Source organism: Camellia sinensis, chromosome 9 (genome assembly GCF_055761805.1).
Source record: "Camellia sinensis isolate YWXY chromosome 9, ASM5576180v1, whole genome shotgun sequence".
NCBI classification, from domain to species: domain Eukaryota; kingdom Viridiplantae; phylum Streptophyta; class Magnoliopsida; order Ericales; family Theaceae; genus Camellia; species Camellia sinensis.
The window spans coordinates 101061099-101082714 of NC_138969.1; the positions used below are offsets into that span (position 1 = coordinate 101061099).

General features: G+C 44.6%; 1 non-coding gene across 1 annotated transcript in view; it reads left to right on the forward strand.

The window, feature by feature from the left end:
• The window catches only part of LOC114319951 (protein kinase and PP2C-like domain-containing protein), a 71744-nt gene that overhangs the window by 32322 nt on the left and 17806 nt on the right, over positions 1 to 21616 (forward strand). The gene's annotated exons all lie outside the window — the stretch shown is intronic.

A 21616-nucleotide genomic window follows, 5' to 3' on the forward strand; every position in this document is an offset into this window, starting at 1 on the left:
TAGGCCATCGGGGAACGAAATCGATTAACAGTCAGGAGAAGTCCCGGGGAACATCTCAAACACCTCGGGAGGGACCAATGTAAGTTGTGGAAACTTATGAAACTGCCACGGGACTCCCGATCTGAAAACTAAACCCAAACACGCACTTTTTTCACACTTAAGGTTGAAAATAGGCCATTGATGGTTAAAATCGATTAACAGTCACGAGAAGGCTCAGGGAACACCTCAAACACCTCGGGAGGGACCAATGTAAGTTTTGGAAACTTACCGAATTATCCCAGAACTTCCGGTTTGAAAACTAAGTCTAAAAAGCCACTTTTCTCACATTTAAGCTTGAAAATTGGCCGTCAGGGGCCAAAATCATGTAACAGTCATGAGAAGGCACAGGAACACATCAAACACCTTGGAAGGGACCAATGTAAGTTGTGGAAACTTACGAAACTAGCCCGGGACTCCCGGTTTAAAAACTAAGTCAAAAGATGTATTTTTTTCACACTTACGCTTGAAAATAGGCCATCGGGGGCCAAAATCGTGTAACAGTCTCGAGTAGGTGTGGGGAACACCTCAAACACCTCAAGAGGGACCAATGTAAGTTGTGGAAACTTACAAAACTAGCACGAGAGTCCCGGTTTGAAAACTAAGTCAAAAAAGGCACCTTTTTCACACTTAAGCTTGAAAATAGCCCATCAGGGGCCAAAATCGTGTAACAGTCACGATAAGGCCCAAGGAACGCCTCAAACACCTTGAGAAGGGCCAACGTAAGTTGTGGAAACTTATGGAATTGGCACGAGATTCCGGTTTGAAAACTAAGTCAAAAAATGCACTTTTTCCACACTTAAGGTTGAAAATAGGCCATCGGAGGCCAAAATCGTGTAACAGTCATGAGAAGGCCCGGGGAATACCTCAAAGGAACTAGCAAGGGACTCCCGATTTGAAAAATAAGTCCAAAAAGGTAATTTTTTCAAACTTAATTGTGAAAATAGGCCATCGTGGGCCAAAATCGTGTAACAGTCACGACAAGGCCCAAGGAACACATTAAACAACTCGGGAGGCATCAATATAAGTTGTGGAAACTTATGAAACTAGCACGAGACTTCCGGTTTGGAAACTAAGTCGAGAAAGGCACTTTTTTCATACTTAAGCTTGAAAATAGGCCATCGGGTGCCAAAATCGTGTAACAGTCACGAGAAGGCCCAAGGAACACCTTGAATACCTTGGGAGGGACCAATGTAAGTTGTGAAAGCTTACAGAACTAGCACGGGACTTCTGGTTTGAAAACAATGTAGCAATCACGAGAATGTCTGAGGAACACCTCAAACACCTCAGGAGAGACCATTGTAAGTTGTGGAAACTTACGGAACTTCAACAGGACTCCCGGTTTGAAAACGAAGCCAAAAAATGCACTTTTTTCACACTTAATCTTGAAAATAGGCCATCGAGGGCTAAAATTGTGTAACAGTCACGAGAAGGCCCGGGGAACTCCTCAAACACCTCGAGAGCGACCAATGTAAGTTATGGGAACTTACCGAACTAGCATGGGACTTCCGGTTTGAAAACTATGTAGGAAAAGTCACTTTTCTCACACTTAAGCTTAAAAATAGAACATCGGGAGCCAAAATCGTGTAACAGTCACGAGAAAGCCCAGGAAACGCATCAAACACCTCGGGAAGGACCAATAGAAGTTGTGGAAACTCACGGAACTAGCACGGGACTTCCGATTTGAAATCTAAGTAAAAAAATGCACTTTTTTCACACTTAAGCTTGAAAATAGACCATCAGTGGCCAAATTCGTGTAACAGTCACGAGAAGGCCCAAGCAACACCTCAAACACCTCGGGGGGGACCAATGTAAGTCGTGAAAATTTACGGAACTTGCACGGGACTCCTCGCTTCAAAACTAAGTCAAAAATTGCAGTTTTTTTACACTTAATCTTGAAAATAGGCCATCGGGGGTCAAAATTGTGTAACAGTCACGAGAACCCCAGCGAAACCCTCAAACACCTCGAGAGGGACCAATGTAAGTTGTGAAAACTTACGGAACTAGCACGGGACTCCTGGCTTGAAAACGAAGTCAAAAAATGCACTTTTCAAACACTTAAGCTTGAAAATGGGCTATCAGGAGCCAAAACCGTGTAACAGTCACGAGAACCCCCGCGGAACACCCCAAATACCTCGAGATGGACCAATGTAAGTTTTGGAAACTTACAGAACTAGCACGGGAGTCCCGGTTTGAAAACTAGGTCGAAAAAGGCACTTTTTTTACACTTGAGCTGGAAAATAGGCCATCGGGGGCCAATATCGTGTAACAGTCAGGTGAAGGCCCGGGGAACACCTCAAACACCTCGGGAGGGACCAATGTAAGTTGTTGAAACTTACGGAACTGGCATGGGACTCCCGGTTTGAAAACTAAGTCAAAAAATGCACTTTTCTCACACCTATGGTTGAAAGTAGGCTATCGGGGGGCCAAAATCATGTAACAGTCACGAGAAGGCCCGTGGAACACCTCAAACAGCTCGGAAGGGACCAATGTAAGTTGTGGAAACTTACGAAAGTAGCACGGGACTCCCGGTTTGAAATCTAAGTCCAAAAAGGCATATCTCTTTACTTAAAATTGGAAATAGGCCATCGGGGCCAAAATCGTGTTACAGTCACGAGAAGGCCCATGGAAAACTTCAAACACCTCGAGAGGGACCAATGTAAGTTGTGGAAACTTATGAAACTAGCACGGGACTTCCGGTTTCAAGACTATGTCGAAAAAGACTTTTTCCACACTTCAGCTTGAAAATAGGCCATCAGTATCCAAAATCCTGTAACAATCACGAGAAGGCCCCCGGAACAACTCAAACACCTCGGGAGGGACCAATGTAAGTTGTGAAAACTTACGGAACTTGCATGGGACTCCCAGTTTGAAAATTATGCCAATAAATGTACTTTTTTCACACTTAAGATTGAAAATAGGCCATCGGGGGCGAAAGTCTTGTAACAGTCCGGAGAAGGCCCAGAGAACACCTCAAACACCTCGAGAGGGACAAGTGTAAGTTGTGGAAACTTACAGAACTAGCACGGGACTCCCGGCTTGAAAACTAAGTCCAAAAAGGCAAATTTCTTACACTTAAGCTTGAAAATAGGCCATCAGGGGCCAAAATAGTCTAACATTCATGAGAAGGCCCAGGGAACACATCAAACATCTCGGGAGAGACCAATGTAAGTTGTAAAAACTTACGGAACTAGCATGGGACTTTCGGTTTGAAAACTAAGTTGAAAAAGCCACTTTTTTCACACTTAAACTTGAAAATACGCCATCGGGGGCCAAAATAGTATAACAGTCATGAGAAGGCTTGGGGAACACCTCAAACACCTTAGGAGGGAGCAATATAAGTTGTGGAAGCTTACGGATCTAGCACGGGACTTCCGGTTTGAAAACAAAGTCAAAAAATGCACTTTTCAAACACTTAAGCTTGAAAATAGGCCATCGGGGGCCGAAATGGTGCAACAGTCATGAGAAGGCCCAGGGAACAACTCCAACACCTCAGGAGGGACCGACGTAACTTTTCAAAACGTATGGAACTAGCACGGGACTCCCGGTTTGAAAACTAAGTCGAAAAATGCATTTTTTTCACACTTAAGTTTGAAAATAGGCCATTTGGAGCCAAAATCGTGTAACAGTCACGAGAAGGCCAAAGGAACACCTCAAAGGCCTCGGGATGGACCAATGTAAGTTGTGAAAACTTATGGAACTAGCACTGGACTCCCGGTTTGAAAACTATGTCAAAAAATAAACTTATTTGACAATTAAGCTTGAAAACGGGCCATCGGAGCCCAAAATCATGTAACAGTCACGAGAAGGATCGGGCAATACCTCAGACACCTCGAAAGGGACCAATGTAAGTTGTGGAAACTTACAGAACAAGTACCGGACTCCTGGTCTTAAAACTAAGTCGAAAAAGGCACTTTTTTCACATTTAAGCTTGAAAATAGGCCATCGGGGGCCAAAATCGATTAACAGTCACAAGAAAGCCCGGGGAAAACCTCAAACACCTTGGGAGGGAACAATGTAAGTTATGAAAACTTACGGAACTGTCACGGGACTTCCGGTTTGAAAACTAAGTCTAAACACGCACTTTTTTCACACTTAAGGTTGAAAATAGGCCATCGGCGGCCAAAATCGTGTAACAGTCACGAGAAGGCCCAAGGAACATCTGATATGCCTCGGGACGTACCAATGTAAGTTTAGAAACTTACGGAACTAGCACGGGACTCCCGGTTGAAAAACTAAGTTAAAAAATACACTTTTTTTGCACTTAAGCTTGAAAATAGGCCATCGGGGGCCAAAATTGTGTAACAGTCACGAGAAGGCACGTGGAACACCTAAAACACCTCAAGAGGGACCAATGTTAAGTGGTGGAAATTTACAAAACTAGCACGAGAGTCCCGGCTTGAAAACTAAGTGGAAAAAGACACTTTTTTCAAACTTAAGTTCGAAAATAGGCCATCAGGGGCCAAAATCGCGTAACGGTCACGAGAAGGCCTGGCGAACACGTCAAACACCTCGGTGGGGACCAATGTAAGTTGTGCAAACTTACGGAACTGGCACGGGACTCCTGGTTTGAAAACTAAGTCAAAAAATGCATTTTTTTCACACTTAAGGTTAAAAATAAGCCATCGGGGGCCAAAATCGTGTAGCATTCAGGAGAACACCCGGGGAACACCTTGGGAGGGATCAATGTATGTTATTGAAACTTACAGAACTAGCACGGGACTGCCAGTTTGAAAACTAAGTCGAAAAAGGCACGTTTCTCACACTTAGGCTTGAAAATTGGCCATCGGGGGCCAAAATCGTGTAACAGTCACGAGAAGGCCCATGGAATAGAACAAACAATTTGGGAGGGATCAATGTAAGTTGTGGAAACTTATGGAACTAGCACGGGACTTCCAGTTTGAAAACTAATTCGAAAAAGGCATTTTTCTCACACTTAAGCTACAAAATAGGCCATCGGGGACCAAAATCATGTAACAGTCATGAGTAGGCCCATGGAACACCTCAAACACCTCGGGAGAGACCAATGTAAGTTGAGAAAACTTACGGAACTAGTACGGGACTCCTGGTTTGAAAACTATATCAAAAAATGCACTCTTTTCACATTTAAGCTTGTAAACAGGCCATCGGGGGCCAAAATCGTGTAACTATCATGAGAAGGCCCGGGGAACACCGCAAACACCTCGGGAGGGACAAATGCAAGTTGTGGAAACTTACGGAACTTGCACGGGACTCTTGGTTTGAAAATTAAGTCAAAAAATGCATTTTTTCCTACTTAATCATGAAAATAGGCCATTGGGCGCCAAAATTGTGTAACAGTCACGAGAAAGCCCAGAGAATACCTCGAACACCTCCAAGGGGACCAATGTAAGTTGTGGAAACTTATAGAACTAGCACAGGACTGCCGGTTTGAAAACTAAGTCGAAAAAGACACTTTTTTCACACTTAAACTTGAAAATAGGCATCGGGGGCGAAAATCGTGTAGCAGTCACGAGATGGCCCGGGGAACACATCAAACACCTTAGGGCGGACCAATGTAAGTTGTGGAAACTTAAGGAACTCGCACGAGACTTCCGATTTGAAAACTAAGTCGAAAAAGCCACTTTTTTCACACTTAAGTTTGAAAATAGGCCATCGGGGGCCAAAATCGTATAACAGGCACGAGACTTTCCGGGGAACACCTCAAACTCCTCTGGAGGGACCAATGTAAGTTGTGGAAAGTTACAGAACAAGCATGGGACTCCCAGTTTGAAAACTAAGTCAAGAAATGCATGTTTTTCACTTAAGCTCAAAAATAGGCCATCGGGGGCCAAATTTTTGTAACAGTCACGAGAAGGCCCGGGGAACAACTCAGACGCCTCGAGAGGGACCAATGTAAGCTTTGAAAACTTACAGAACAGGCGCAGGACAGGACTCCCGGTTTGAAAACTGAGTCGAAAAAGGACACTTTTTTTCACACTTAACCTTGAAAATAGGCCATTGGGGAACGAAATCGATTAACAGTCAGGAGAAGTCCCGGGGAACACCTCAAACACCTCGGGAGGGACCAATGTAAGTTGTGGAAACTTATGAAACTGCCACGGGACTCCCGATTTGAAAACTAAACCAAAACACGCACTTTTTTCACACTTAAGGTTGAAAATAGGCCATCGATGGCCAAAATCAATTAACAGTCACGAGAAGGCTCAGGGAACACCTCAAACACCTCGGGAGGGACCAATGTAAGTTTTGGAAACTTACCGAATTACCCCGGAACTTTCGGTTTGAAAACTAAGTCCAAAAAGCCACTTTTCTTACATTTAAGCTTGAAAATTGGCCGTCAGATGCCAAAATCATGTAACAGTCATGAGAAGGCACAGGAACACATCAAACACTTCGGAAGGGACCAATGTAAGTTGTGGAAACTTACGAAACTAGCCTGGGACTCCCGGTTTAAAAACTAAGTCAAATGATGTATTTTTTTCACACTTACGCTTGAAAATAGGCCATCGGGGGCCAAAATCGTGTAACAGTCTCGAGTAGGTGTGGGGAACACCTCAAACACTTCAAGAGGGACCAATGTAGTTTGTGGAAACTTACAGAACTAGCACGAGAGTCCCGGTTTGAAAACTAAGTCAAAAAAGGCATCTTTTTCACACTTAAGCTTGAAAATAGCCCATCAGGGGCCAAAATCGTGTAACAGTCACGATAAGGCCCAGGAAACGCCTCAAACACCTTGGGAAGGGCCAACGTAAGTTGTGGAAACTTATGGAATTGGCACGAGATTCCGGTTTGAAAATTAAGTCAAAAAATGCACTTTTTCCACACTTAAGGTTGAAAATAGGCCATCGGAGGCCAAAATCGTGTAACAGTCATGAGAAGGCCCGGGGAATACCTTAAAGGAACTAGCAAGGGACTCCCGATTTGAAAAATAAGTCCAAAATTGCAATTTTTTCAAACTTAATTGTGAAAATAGGCCATCGTGGGCCAAAATCGTATAACAGTCACGACAAGGCCCAAGGAACACATCAAACAACTCGGGAGGCACCAATGTAAGTTGTGGAAACTTATGAAACTAGCACGAGACTTCCGGTTTGGAAACTAAGTCGAGAAAGGCACTTTTTTCATACTTAAGCTTGAAAATAGGCCATCGGGTGCCAAAATCGTGTAATAGTCACGAGAAGGCCCAAGGAACACCTTGAATACCTTGGGAGGGGACTAATGTAAGTTGTGAAAACTTACAGAACTAGTACGGGACTTCCGGTTTGAAAACAATGTAGCAATCACGAGAATGTCCGAGGAACACCTCAAACACCTCAGGAGAGACCATTGTAAGTTGTGGAAACTTACGGAACTTCAACGGGACTCCTGGTTTGAAAACGAAGCCAATAAATGTACTTTTTTCACACTTAATCTTGAAAATAGGCCATCGAGGGCCAAAATTGTGTAACAGTCACGAGAAGGCCCGGCGAACTCCTCAAACACCTCGAGAGCGACCAATGTAAGTTATGGGAACTTACCGAACTAGCATGGGACTCCCGGTTTGAAAACTATGTAGGAAAAGTCACTTTTCTCACACTTAAGCTTAAAAATAGGACATCGGGAGCCAAAATCGTGTAACAGTGACGAGAAGGCCCAGGAAACGCATCAAACACCTCGGGTCGGACCGATAGAAGTCGTGGAAATTCACGGAACTAGCACGGGACTTCCGGTTTGAAATCTAAGTCAAAAAATGCACTTTTTTCATACTTAAGCTTGAAAATAGACCATCAGTGGCCAAATTCGTGTAACAGTCATGAGAAGGCCCAAGCAGCACCTCAAACACCTCGGGGGGGACCAATGTAAGTCGTGAAAATTTACGGAACTTGCACGGGACTTCTCGCTTCAAAACTAAGTCAAAAATTGCACTTTTTTTACATTTAATCTTGAAAATAGGCCATCGGGGGCCAAAATTGTGTAACAGTCACGAGAACCCCAGCGAAACCCTCAGACACCTCGAGAGGGACCAATGTAAGTTGTGAAAACTTACGGAACTAGCACGGGACTCCTGGCTTGAAAACTAAGTCAAAAAATGCACTTTTCAAACACTTAAGCTCGAAAATAGGCTATCAGGAGCCAAAACCATGTAACAGTCACGAGAACCCCCGCGGAACACCCCAAATACCTCGAGATGGACCAATGTAAGTTTTGGAAACTTACAGAACTAGCACGAGAGTCCCGGTTTGAAAACTAGGTCGAAAAAGGCACTTTTTTTACACTTCAGCTAGAAAATAAGCTATCGGGGGCCAATATCGTGTAACAATCAGGTGAAGGCCCGGGAAACACCTCAAACACCTCGGGAGGGACCAATGTAAGTTGTTGAAACTTATGGAACTGGCACAGGACTCTCGATTTGAAAACTAAGTTAAAAAATGCACTTTTCTCACACCTATGGTTGAAAGTAGGCTATCGGGGGCCAAAATCGTGTAACAGTCACGAGAAGGCCCGTGGAACACCTCAAACAGCTCGGAAGGGACCAATGTAAGTTGTGGAAACTTACGAAAGTAGCACGGGACTCCCGGTTTGAAATCTAAGTCCAAAAAGGCACATCTCTTTACTTAAAATTGGAAATAGGCCATCGGGGCCAAAATCGTGTTACAGCCACGAGAAGGCCCATGGAAAACATCAAACACCTCGAGAGGGACCAATGTAAGTTATGGAAACTTATGAAACTAGCACGGGACTTCCGGTTTCAAGACTATGTCGAAAAAGACACTTTTTCCACACTTCAGCTTGAAAATAGGCCATCAGTATCCAAAATCCTGTAACAATCACGAGAAGGCCCCCGGAACAACTCAAACACCTCGGGAGGGATCAATGTAAGTTGTGAAAACTTACGGAACTTGCATGGGACTCCCAGTTTGAAAACTATGTCAATAAATGTACTTTTTTCACACTTAAGATTGAAAATAGGCCATCGGGAGCCAAAATCTTGTAACAGTCCGGAGAAGGCCCGGAGAACACCTCAAACACCTCAGGAGGGAACACTGCAAATTGTGGAAACTTACAGAACTAGTACGGGACTCCCGGTTTGAAAACTAAGTCCAAAAAGGCAAATTTCTCACACTTAAGCTTGAAAATAGGCCATCAGGGGCCAAAATAGTCTAACATTCATGAGAAGGCCCAGAGAGCCCCCCAAACACCTTAAGAGGGAACAATGCAAGTTGTGGAAACTTACAGAACTAGTACGGGACTTCCAGTTTGAAAACTAAGTTGAAAAAGGAACTTTTTGAGAGAGACCAATGTAAGTTGTGGGAACTTGCCGAACTGGCACGGGACTCCCGGTTTTATCGCACTTAAGTCTCAAAATAGGCCATCGGGGGGCCAAAATCGTGTAGCAGTCACAAGAAGGCCTGACGAACACCTCAAACACCTCCGGAGGGACCAATATAAGTTGTGAAAACTTACGGAACTAGCAGGGGATTCCTGGTTTGAAAACTATGTAAAGAAATGCACTTTTCTAACACTTAATAAGCCATCGGGAGCCAAAATCGCATAACAGTCACGAGAAGTCCCGAGGAACACCTCAAACACCTCGGGAGGGACCTATGTAGGTTGTGGAAACTTTCAGAATTAGCACGGGACTTCCGGTTTGAAAATTAAGTCAAAAAATACACTTTTTGAACACTTAAACTTGAAAATAGGCCATCGGGGGCCAAAATCATGTAACAGTCCCGGGAAGGCCCGGGTAACGCCTCAAACACCTCAGAAGGGACCAATATAAGTTGTGGAAATTTACAGAACTAGCACGGGATTCCCGGTTTGAAAACTATGTAAAGAAATGCACTTTTCTAACACTTAAGCTTGAAAATTGGCCATCGGGAGCCAAACTCGTGTAACAGTCACGAGAAGGCCCAAGGAGCACCTCCAACACCTCGGGAGGGACCATTGTAAGTTGTGAAAACTTACGGAATTGGCACGGGACTCCCGATTTCAAAACTAAGCCAAAACATGCACGTTTCTAATTGTTAAGCTTTAACATTGGACATCAGGAGCCAAAATCGTGCAACAGTCACGAGAAGGCCCGAAGAACACCTCAAATACCTCAGGAGGGACCAATGCAAGTTGTGGAAACATATGGAACTAGCACGGGACTTCCAGTTTGAAAACTAAGTTCAAAAAGGTATTTTTCTCACACTTAAGCTTTAAAATAGGCCATCGGGGGCCAAAATCGTCTAACAGTCACGAGAAGTCCCGGGGAACACCTCAAACCCCTTGGGAGGGACCAATGTAAGTTTTGGAAAGTTACGGAACTAGCTCGGGACCCCTGGTTTGAAAATTAAGTCAAAAAATGCACTTTGCAAACACTTCAGCTTGAAAATAGGCCATTGGAGGCCAAAATCGTGTACCAGTCACGAGAATGACCGGGGAACACCTCCAACACCTCAGGAGGGACTAACGTAAGTTGTGGAAAATTACGGAACTAGCACGGGACTTCTGATTTGAAAACTAAGTTAAAAAATTCACTTTTTCACGTTTATGTTTAAAAATAGGCCATCGGGGGCCAAAATTGTGTAACAATCATGAGAAGGCCTGGAGAACACCACCAATAACTCAAGAGGGACCAACGTAAGTTTTGAAAACTTACGGAACTAGCACGGGTCTTCTAGTTTCAAAACTAAGCCGAAAAGGTCACTTTTTTCACACTTTAAGTTTGAAAATACGCTATCGGGGGCCAAAATCGTGTAACAGTCACGAGAAGGACCGAGGAACACCTCAAACACCTCGGGAGGGATCAATGTAAGTTGTAGAAACTTATGGAACTAGCACGGGGACTGCCGATTTGAAAACTAAATCGAAAAAGACAATTTTTTCACACTTAGGCTTGAAAATAGGCCATCGGGGGTGAAAAACGTGTAACAGTCACGAGAAGGCCCAGGGAACACCTGTAACACCTCGAACATCTCGGGAGGGACCAATGTAAGTTGTGGAAACCTTACGGAACTAGCACGGGACTTCTGGTTTGAAGACTATGTTGAAAAAGGCACTTTTTTCACACTTAAGCTTGAAAATAGGCCATCGGGGTCCAAAATCCTGTAACAATCACGAGAAGGCCCAAGGAACACCTCAAACTCGGGAGGAACCAATGTAAGTTGTAGAAACTTACGAAACTTGTACGGGACTCCCAGTTTGAAAACTATGTCAATAAATATACTTTTTTCATACTTAAGTTTGAAAATTGTCCATCAGGGGCCAAAATCTTGTAACAATCACGAGAAGGCCCAGGGAACACCTCAAACACCTCGGGGGGGAAATAATGTAAGTTGTGAAAACTTACGAAATTAGCCCGGGACTCCCGGTTTGAAAACTAAGTCAAAAAATGCACTTTTTTCACACTTAAACTTAAAATAGGCCATCTGGGCCAAAATTGTGTAACGGTCACGAAAAGGCCCGAGCAACACCTTAGACACCTCGAGAGGGACCAATGCAAGTTGTGGAAACTTACAAAACTCGTACGGGACTCCCGGTTTGAAAACTAAGTCGAAAAAGGAACTTTTTTCACACTTAATCCGGAAAATACGCTGTCGTGGGCAAAAATTGTGTAACAGTCACGAGAAGGCCCGGGGAACACCTCAAACTCCTCAAAAGAAACCAATGTAAGTTGTAGAAACTTACTGAACTGGCTTGGGACTCCCGGTTTGAAAACTATGTAAAGAAATGCACTTTTCTAACACTTAAGCTTGAAAATAGGACATCGGGAGCCAAAATCGTGTAACAGTCACGAGAAGTCCCGAGGAACACCTTAAACACCTCGAGAGAGACCAATGTAAGTTGTGGGAACTTACAGAACTGGCTCGGGACTCCTGGTTTCAAAACTAAGTCGAAAGAAGCACTTTTCTCACACTTAAGCTTAAAAATAGGCCATCGGGGGCCAAAATCGTGTAACATCTCAGGAGGGACCAATATAGGTTGTGGAAACTTACGAAACTAGTACGAGACTCCCGGTTTGAAAACTATGCATAGAAATGCACTTTTCAAACACTTAACCATGAAAATAGGCCATCGGGAACGAAACTCGTGTAATAGTCGCGAGAAGGCCCAGCAAACACCTTCACCACCTCGGGAGGGACCAATATAAGTTGTAGAAAATTAAGGAAATATCATGGGACTCTTGGTTTGAAAACTAAGTCAAAAAATGCACTTTTCGAACACTTAAGAATGAAAATAGGCCATCGGGGGCCAAAATCGTGTAACAGTCACGAGAAGGCCTGGGAAACACCTCAAACACCTCAGGAGGGACCAATATAAGTTGTGGAAATTTACGGAACTAGCACGGCACTCCTGGTTTGAAAACTATGTAAAGAAATGCACTTTTCTAACACTTTAGCTTGAAAATAGGCCATCACGAGCCAAAATCATGTAACAGCCACGAGAAGTCATGGAGAACACCTCAACCACCTCGGGAGGGACCAATGTAAGTTGTGAAAACTTACGAAACTTGCACAAGACTCCCGGTTTGAAAACTAAGTCAAAAAAAATACTTTACTAACACTTAAGCTTGAAAATAGGCTATCATGGGCCAAAATCGTGTAACAGTGATGAAAAGGCCTGGGAACACCTCCAACACCTTGGGAGGGACCATTGTAAGTTGTGAAAACTTAAGGAACTGGCATGGGACTCCCGGTTTGAAAACTATGTAAAGAAATGCCCTTTTCTAACACTTAAGGCTGAAAATAGGCCATCGGGGGCCAAAATCGTGTAACAGTGATGAGATGGCCCGGGCAGCATCTCAAACAACTCAAGAGGGACCAATATAAGTTGTGGAAACTTATGGAACTAGCATGGGACTCCCAGTTTAAAAACTATGTAAAGAAATGCCCTTTTCTAACACTTAAGGTTGAATATAGGCCATCGGGGCCAAACTCGTGTAACAGTCATGAGAAGGCCTGGGGAACACCTCCAACACCTCTGGAGGGACCAATGTAACTTGTAGAAACTTACGGAACTTGCACAGGACTCCCGGTGTGAAAACTAAGTCAAAAAAGGCACTTTACGAACACTTAAGCTTGAAAATAGGCCATCGGGGGCCAAAATCGTGTAACAGTGATGAGAAGGCCTGGAGAACATTCCCAACACCTTGGGAGGGACCATTGTAAGCTGTGAAAACTTATGAAACTGGCACGGGGCTCCCGATTTGAAAACTAAGTTTAAACATGCACATTTTTAATAGTTATGCTTGAAAATTGGACTTTTTCACACTTAACCTTGAAAATAGGCCATTGGGTGACGAAATCGATTTATAGTCACGAGAAGTCCTAGAGAACACCTCAAACACCTCGGGAGGGACCAATGTAAGCTAACTGCCACGGGACTCCCGGTTTAAAAACTAAACCAAAACACGCACTTTTTCACAATTAAGGTTGAAAATAGGCCATTGATGGCCAAAATCGAGGAATAGTCACGAGAAGGCTCAGGGAACACCTCAAACACCTCGAAAGGGACCAATGTATGTTGTTGAAACTTACGGAACTAGCACGGGACTCACGGTTTCAAAACTAAATCAAAATATGCATTTTTTTCACATTTAAGCTTGAAAATAGGCCACGGGGGTCAAAATCGTGTAACAGTCTCGAGTAGGTGTGGGGAACCCCTTAAGCTTGAAAATAGGCCATCAGGGGCCAAAATCGTGTAACAGTCTCGAGTAGGTGTGGAGAACACCTCAAACACTTCAAAAGGGACCAATGTAAGTTGTGGAAATTTACAGAACTAGCACCAGACTCCCGGTTTGAAAACTAAGACAAAAAAAGGCACCTTTTTCACACTTAAACTTGAAAATAGTCCATCAGGTGCTAAAATCGTGTAACAGTCACGAGAAGGACCTGGGAACACCTTAAACACCTTGGGAAGGACCAATGTAAGTTGTGAAAACTTATGGAACTGGCACGAGATTCCGGTTTGAAAACTAAGTAAAAAAATGCACTTTTTTCACACTTAAGGTTGAAAATAGGACATCGGAGGCCAAAATCGTGTAACAGTCATGAGAAGGCCCGGGAACACCTCAAAAAAAAAACATCGGGAGTGAATAATGTAAGTTGTGAAAACTCACGGAACTAACACGGGACTCCTGATTTGAAAATTGAGTCCAAAAAGGCAATTTTCTCACACTTAAGCTTGAAAATAGGCCATTAGGGGCCAAAATCGTGTACAGTCACGAACACAACAAACAACTCGGGAGGCACCAATGTAAGTTGTGGAAACTTACAGAACTAGCACGGGACTTCCGGTTTGGAAACTTACAGAACTAGCACGGGACTTCCGGTTTGAAAACTAAGTCGAGAAAGACACTTTTTCACACTTAAGCTTGAAAATAGGTCATCGGGTGCCAAAATCGTGAAACAATCACGAGAAGGCCCAAGGAACACCTCGGAAGGGACCAATGTAATTTGTGGAAACTTATAGAACTAGCACGAGACTCCCGGTTTGAAAACAATATCAAAAAATGCACTTTTTCACACTTAAGCTTGTAAATAGGTTATCGGGGGCCAAAATCGTGTAGCAGTCACGAGAATCTCCGGGGAACACCTTCAGCATCTCAAGAGTGACCAATGTAAGTTGTGAAAACTTACAGAACTTCAACAGGACTCCCGATTTGAAAATCAAGTCAAAAAATACACTTTTTTCACACTTAATCGTGAAAATTGGCCATTGGGGGCCAAAATAGTGTAACAGTCATGAAAAGGCTGGGGGAACAGCTCAAACACCTCGAGAGCAACCAATGTAAGTTGTGGCAACTTACCAAACTAACACGGGACTCCCAATTTGAAATCTATGTCGAAAAAGTCGCTTTTCTCACACTAAAGCTTAAAAATAGGATATTGGGGGCCAAAATCTTGTATTTTTCAAACTAATTTTCAAATCGGGAGTCCCGTGCCTGTTCGTTAAGTTTTCACAACTCAAATTGGTCCCTCCTGAGATGTTCGAGGTGTTTCCCGGGCCTTCTCGTGATTGTTACACGATTTCGACCCGCCAAGGCCTGTTTTCAAGCTTAAGTGTGAAAAAAGTACCTTTTCCGACCTAGTTTTCAAACCGGAAATCCCGCGCTAGTTCCGTAAGTTTCCACAACTTGCATCGGTTTTCCCGAGGTGTTGGAGGTGTTCCACCGGCCTTCTCCGGGACTGTTACAGGATTTTTTTGGCCCCCGATGGCCAATTTTCAAATTTAAGTGTTTAGGAAGTGCATTTTTGGACTTAGTTTCCAAACTGGGAGTCCTATGCGAGTTCCGTAAGTTTCCACAACTCACGTTGGTCCCTCCCTAGGTGTTTGAGGTGTTTCTCGGGCCGTCTCTTGGCTGTCACCCGATTTTGGCGCCATCCCCCTCGATGGACTATTTTCAAGCTTAGGTGGGAGAAAAGTGTCATTTCAGACTTTGTTTTCAAACCGGGCGTCCCGTGCTAGTTTCGTAAGTTTTCACAATTTACATCGGTCCCTCCGGGGGTGTTTGACGTGTTCCCGGGCCTTCTCGTGACTGTTGCACGATTTTGACCCCCGACGGCTTATTTTCGAGCTTAAGTGTGAAAAAAGTACATTTTTTGATATAGTTCTCAAACCGAGAGTCCCGTGCTAGTTCCGTAAGTCTCCTCAACTTACCTTGGACCCTTCCGAGGTGTTTGGGGCATTTCCCTGTCCTTCTCGGGACTGTGACACGGTTTTGGCTCCCCCGGTGTCCTATTTCCAAGCTTAAGTGTGAAAAAAGTGTCTCTTTCCAACTTAGTTTTCAAATCGGGAGTCCCCGTGCTAGTTCCGTAAGTTTTCACAACTCGTGTCTGTCACTCCCGAGGTGTTTAAGGTGTTCCCGGCCCTACTTGCGATTGTTACATGATTTTGGCCCCCTAATGACCTACTTCCAAGCTTAAGTGTTAGAAAAGTGTATTTTTCGACCTAGTTTTCAAATTGGGAGTCCCGTGCCTGTTCGTTAAGTTTTCACAACTCAAATTGGCCCCTCATAAGATGTTCGAGGTGTTCCCCGGGCCTTCTCGTGATTGTTATACGATTTCGGCCCGCCGAGGCCTGTTTTCAAGCTTAAGTGTGAAAAAAGTACCTTTTCCGACCTAGTTTTCAAACCAGAAGTCTCGCGCTGGTTCCGTAAGTTTCCACAACTTACATTGGTTTCTCCCGAGGTGTTGGAAGTGTTCCACGGGCCTTCTCGGGGACTATTACAGGATATTTTTGGCCCCAGATGGCCTATTTTCAAATTCAAGTGTTTAGGAAGTGCAATTTTTGACTTAGTTTCCAAACCGGGAGTCCCATGCGAGTTCCGTAAGTTTTCACAACTCACGTTGGTCCCTCCCTAGGTGTTTAAGGTGTTCCTCGGACCTTTTCTTGGCTGTCACCCGATTTTGGCCCCCCCGATGGACTATTTTCAAGCTTAGGTGGGAGAAAAGTGCTGTTTCGGACTTAGTTTTCAAACTGGGAGTCCCGTGCTAGTTCCGTAAATTTTCACAACTTACATCGGTCCCTCCCGGGGTGTTTGACGTGTTCCCCGGGCCTTCTCAAGACTGTTACACGATTTTGACCCCCGACGGCTTATTTTCGAGCCTAAGTGTGAAAAAAGTGCATTTTTTGATTTAGTTCTCAAACCGAGAGTCCCGTGCTAGTTCTGTAAGTCTCCGCAACTTACCTTGGACCCTCCTGAGGTGTTTGGGGCATTTCCCAGTCCTTCTCGTGCTTGTGACACGGTTTTGGCCCTCCCCGTTGTCCTATTTCCAAGCTTAAGTGTCGAAAAAGTGTCTCTTTCCGACTTAGTTTTCAAACCGGGAGTCCGCGTTCTAGTTCCGTAAGTTTTCACAACTCGCGTCTGTCACTCCCAAGGTGTGTGAGGTGTTCCAGGCCGTACTTGCTACTGTTACATGATTTTGGCCCCTCGATGGCCTACTTCCAAGATTAAGTGTTAGAAAAGTGTATTTTTCAACCTAGTTTTCAAATCTGGAGTCCCGTGCCTGTTCGTTAAGTTTTCACTACTCAAATTGGCCCCTCTTGAGATGTTCGAGGTGTTCCCCGGGCCTTCTCGTGATTGTTACATGATTTTGGCCCGCCGAGGCCTGTTTTCAAGCTTAAGTGTGAAAAAAGTACCTTTTTCGACCTAGTTTTCAAACCGGAAGTCCCGCGCTAGTTCCGTAAGTTTCCACAACTTACATTGGTTTCTCCCGAGGTGTTAGAGGTGTTCCACGGGCCTTCTCGGGGATTGTTATAGGATATTTTTGGCCCCCGATGGCCTATTTTCAAACTTAAGTGTTTAGGAAGTGAATTTTTTGGCATAGTTTTCAAACCGGGAGTCCCATGCGAGTTCCGTAAGTTTCCACAACTCACATCGGTCCCTTCCTAGGTGTTTGAGCTGTTCCCCGGACCTTCTCTTGGCTGTCACCCGATTTTGGCCCCCTCACCCCCGATGGACTATTTTCAAGCTTAGGTGGGAGAAAAGTGCCGTTTTGGACTTAGTTTTCAAACTGGGAGTCCCGTGCTAGTTCCGTAAGTTTTCACAACTTACATCGGTCCCTCCCGGGGTGTTTGACGTGTTCCCTGGGCCTTCTCGTGATTGTTTCATGATTTTGGCCCCCGACAGCTTATTTTCGAGCTTAAGTGTGAAAAAAGTATATTTTTTTTTTTAATTCTCAAACCAAGAGTCCCGTGCTAGTTCCGTAAGTCTCCGCAACTTACCTTGGACCCTCCCGAGGTGTTTGGGGCATTTTCCATTCCTTCTCGTGACTGTGACACGGTTTTGCCCCCCCGGTGTCCTATTTCCAAGCTTAAGTGTGGAAAAAGTGTCTCTTTCCAACTTAGTTTTCAAACCGGGAGTCCCCGTGCTAGTTCCGTAAGTTTTCACAACTCGCGTCTGTCACTCCCGAGGTGTTTGAGGTGTTCCCGGCCCTACTTGCGACTGTTACATGATTTTGGCCCCCCGATGGCCTACTTCCAAGCTTAAGTGTTAGAAAAATGTATTTTTCGACCTAGTTTTCAAATTGGGAGTCCTGTGCCTGTTCGTTAAGTTTTCACTACTCAAATTGGCCCCTCTTGAGATGTTCGAGGTGTTCCCCGGGCCTTCTCGTGATTGTTACACGATTTCGGCCCGACGAGGCCTGTTTTCAAGCTTAAGTGTGGAAAAAGTGTCTCTTTCCAACTTAGTTTTCAAACCGGGAGTCCCCGTACTAGTTCCGTAAGCTTTCACAATTCGCGTCTGTCATTCCCGAGGTGTTTGAGGTGTTCCACGGGCCTTTCTCGGGGACTGTTATAGGATATTTTTGGCCCCTGATGCCCTATTTTCAAACTTAAGTGTTTAGGAAGTGCATTTTTTGACTTAGTTTCCGAACCGGGAGTACCATGCGAGTTCCGTAAATTTTCACAACTCACGTTGGTCCCTTCCTAGGTGTTTGAGGTGTTCCCCGGATGGATTATTTTCAAGCTTAGGTGCGAGAAAAGGGCCGTTTCAGACTTAGTTTTCAAACCGGGAGTCCCGTGCTAGTTCCATAAGTTTTCACAACTTACATCGGTCCCTCCTGGGGTGTTTGACGTGTTCTCCGGGCCTTCTCGTGACTGTTACACAATTTTTGCCCCCGACGGCTTATTTTCGAAAGTGTGAAAAAAGTGCATTTTTTGATTTAGTTCTCAAACCGAGAGTCCCGTGCTAGTTTCGTAAGTCTCCGCAACTTACTTTGGACCCTCCCGAGGTGTATTGCGCATTTCCTGGTCCTTCTCGTGACAATGACACGGTTTTGGCCCCCCCTGGTCCTTCTCGTGACAAAAGTGTCTCTTTCCAACTTCGTTTTCAAACCGGGAGTCCCGTGGCAGTTCCGCATGTTTTCACAACTCGAGTTGGTCACTCCTGAGGTGTTTGAGGTGTTCCCGGCCCTTCTTGCGACTGTTACATGATTTTGGCCCCCCGATGGCCTACTTCCAAGCTTAAGTGTTAGAAAAGTGTATTTTCCGACCTAGTTTTCAAATCGACAGTCCCGTGCCTGTTCATTAAGTTTTCACAACTCAAATTGGTCCCTCCTGAGCTGTTCGAGGTGTTTCCCAGGCCTTCTCGTGATTGTTACACGATTCGGCCCGCCGAGGCCTATTTTCTAGCTTAAGTGTGAAAAAAGTAACTTTTCCGACTTAGTTTTCAAATCGGAAGTCCCGCGCTAGTTCCGTAAGTTTTCAAAACTTAAGGAAGTGTTCCCCGGAATTGTTGGTCTTCCACGGGCCTTCTCGAGACTGTTACGGGATTTGTTTGCCCCGGATGGCCTATTTTCAAACTTAAGTGTTTAGGAAGTGCATTTTTTCACTTAGTTTTCCAACCGGGAGTCCCATGCGAGTTCCGTAAGTTTCCACAACTCACGTTGGTCCCTCCCTAGGTGTTTGAGGTGTTCCCCGGACCTTCTCTTGACTGTCACACGATTTTGGCCTGCGATGGACTATTTTCAGGCTTAGGTGTGAGAAAAATGCCGTTTCGGACTTAGTTTTCAAACCGGGAGTCTCGTGTCCTCCCGGGATCTTTGACGTGTTCCCCGGGCGTTCTCGTGACTGTTACACGGTTTTGGCCCCGACGGCTTATTTTCAAGCTTAAGTGTGAAAAAAGTGCATTTTTTGATTTAGTTTTCAAATCCAGAGTCCCGTGCTAGTTCCGTAAGTCTCCACAACTTACCTTGGACCCTCCTGAGGTGTTTGGGGCATTGCCAGGCTAAAGCCTGAGGAATTTAGCTCAGCCATTCCGTTTATGAAGAATTGGTGGATAATTAGGTGGGGCACGTCTAGTTGGCCTAAGGAATTCGCAAATGAGTGGTTGGACTGAGAGCCAAAGTTCCCCCTCTACGATGGATATCACGGTAAAGGGAACAAAACCTGATTTGCCCCAAGGGGTGGTGTCTAGCTCGACTCAGGAAAGGTGGACGTCGTCCGGAATATGGTAGTCGCTTCGAAATTCAACCATGGCACAAGCAAGTCCACCAAAAATCGGTATTTGCCCATTGGTTTAAAAATTGTTATGAACACGGCTGCCTAGCTCGGCCCTGGTGTGACTTTGGATGGCTCGGCTGAGCAAACTCGCCCAGGGGGAAAGTGCAAGGGTGTGCCTGGTCAACCTAGTCATGTTTGCAAAGTGGAAATAAAAGTGTTATGCCCAGATAACTGGACCGCGCTAAGTAAATAGGCAAAGTAATATCAGCCTAGCTTGGTTACAGTTGAGTTACAGACCATTTCTAATTCGGCCGTGAAACAAGGCCGACTCAAGGTTTATAGCACGGTTGGTGTTCTATACATTTCTAGTTTAGTCGAGTACTATCCCAAGGGTCGCAAACAAGTTCATAGTTCGGTCACAGCACAATTTTGGATCAAAAATCATGTTCGAAACTGATTCAAAATCCAGTTGAGTGTGTCTTTAGGTTTGAGCGTGAGGTTTTTTGGGTTTATGGTATTTGCTCAAGGCTCTATTGCATATAACACACATATATGGGAGATTAATTGCTATTCTTTAAGAAAATAAACAAAGGCGTATCAGTTAAAACAGAGAAAATGGCATGAGGAACTTACAGATTAAGGGCGTGAAAGCAGAATTCAATCAAACGAGCCCCTGCGACTTGGATTAGGACTTGGCAGTAGAAGATAAGGATTTGGAGTCAAAAATGTGAGAGGTTTTCCAGAGAGCAGATGAACAATAACAATGGACGTTTGAAGACTAAGGGAATAAGTGCAAAATGGAAGTAAAAAGGCGGGACTATTCAAATTTTGGAAGTTATGATTGACGGCTGTCACAGCAGTAGAGGCAATCAAGGGGAGCCACGTATCCCAGTAAGGGCGTGGTGTCAGCAGCGTCGAAAAGCGGGCTGTACTACGTCAAAGACGGGAAAACCGAGTGGGTTTTGTAGCTCGGCTAGCCGAAGTACTTCACTTTGGCTAATATCTTAGCACGGTTTGAAGGTAATAATCTCAATCATGCTTCGCAGATGGAACTAAGGGCCAGTTGAGAGGATAATTTATATGCATAAACCGAGCCGAGCTAGGTCCATTTGGTTTAAGTATTGGGCCTAGCTAAGTAGACTCCACAATTCGTAAGGGCGCTTGCGGCCGAGCTAAGAGCTTTTATAGCTCGGTCTTGTGGTGTACAGCTATCAATCCAAGGACTGGAGCAGATTGGCTAAATGTAAACAGCAACTCGGACCGGGGTATATTTGTAGCATACTGGACTGAAGGTTATCTTAGTCGAATACCATCTTGGTTCTATCCAATGTAGAGCAGGGGCAGGCTAGCTCGATTGAGTGTACTACCGAGCCAAGGTAGGAGGTTAGAGCCGTCTCACTTGGTTGGTAGTGAGTAGGATGTTATCAGGATAGGGATTATCCTTGGGAGTGTGATTATTAGGAGGACTCGTATAAGGAGAGCTGGAGTCCTACTAAGATTGTGCCAGGTGGAATCTATAAAAGCTCATGATAGGACCTACGTACAGGTATCAGAATTCTTATTCTCAAATACACAGAGCTTTTTATCTATAGTCTATTTGCTGACTTAGGCATTGGAAGGGTTTCCGGCACACACCCACCAGCTAAATCACGTTTGTATTTTCAGGTGATAAGACGACGACGTTTGAAGG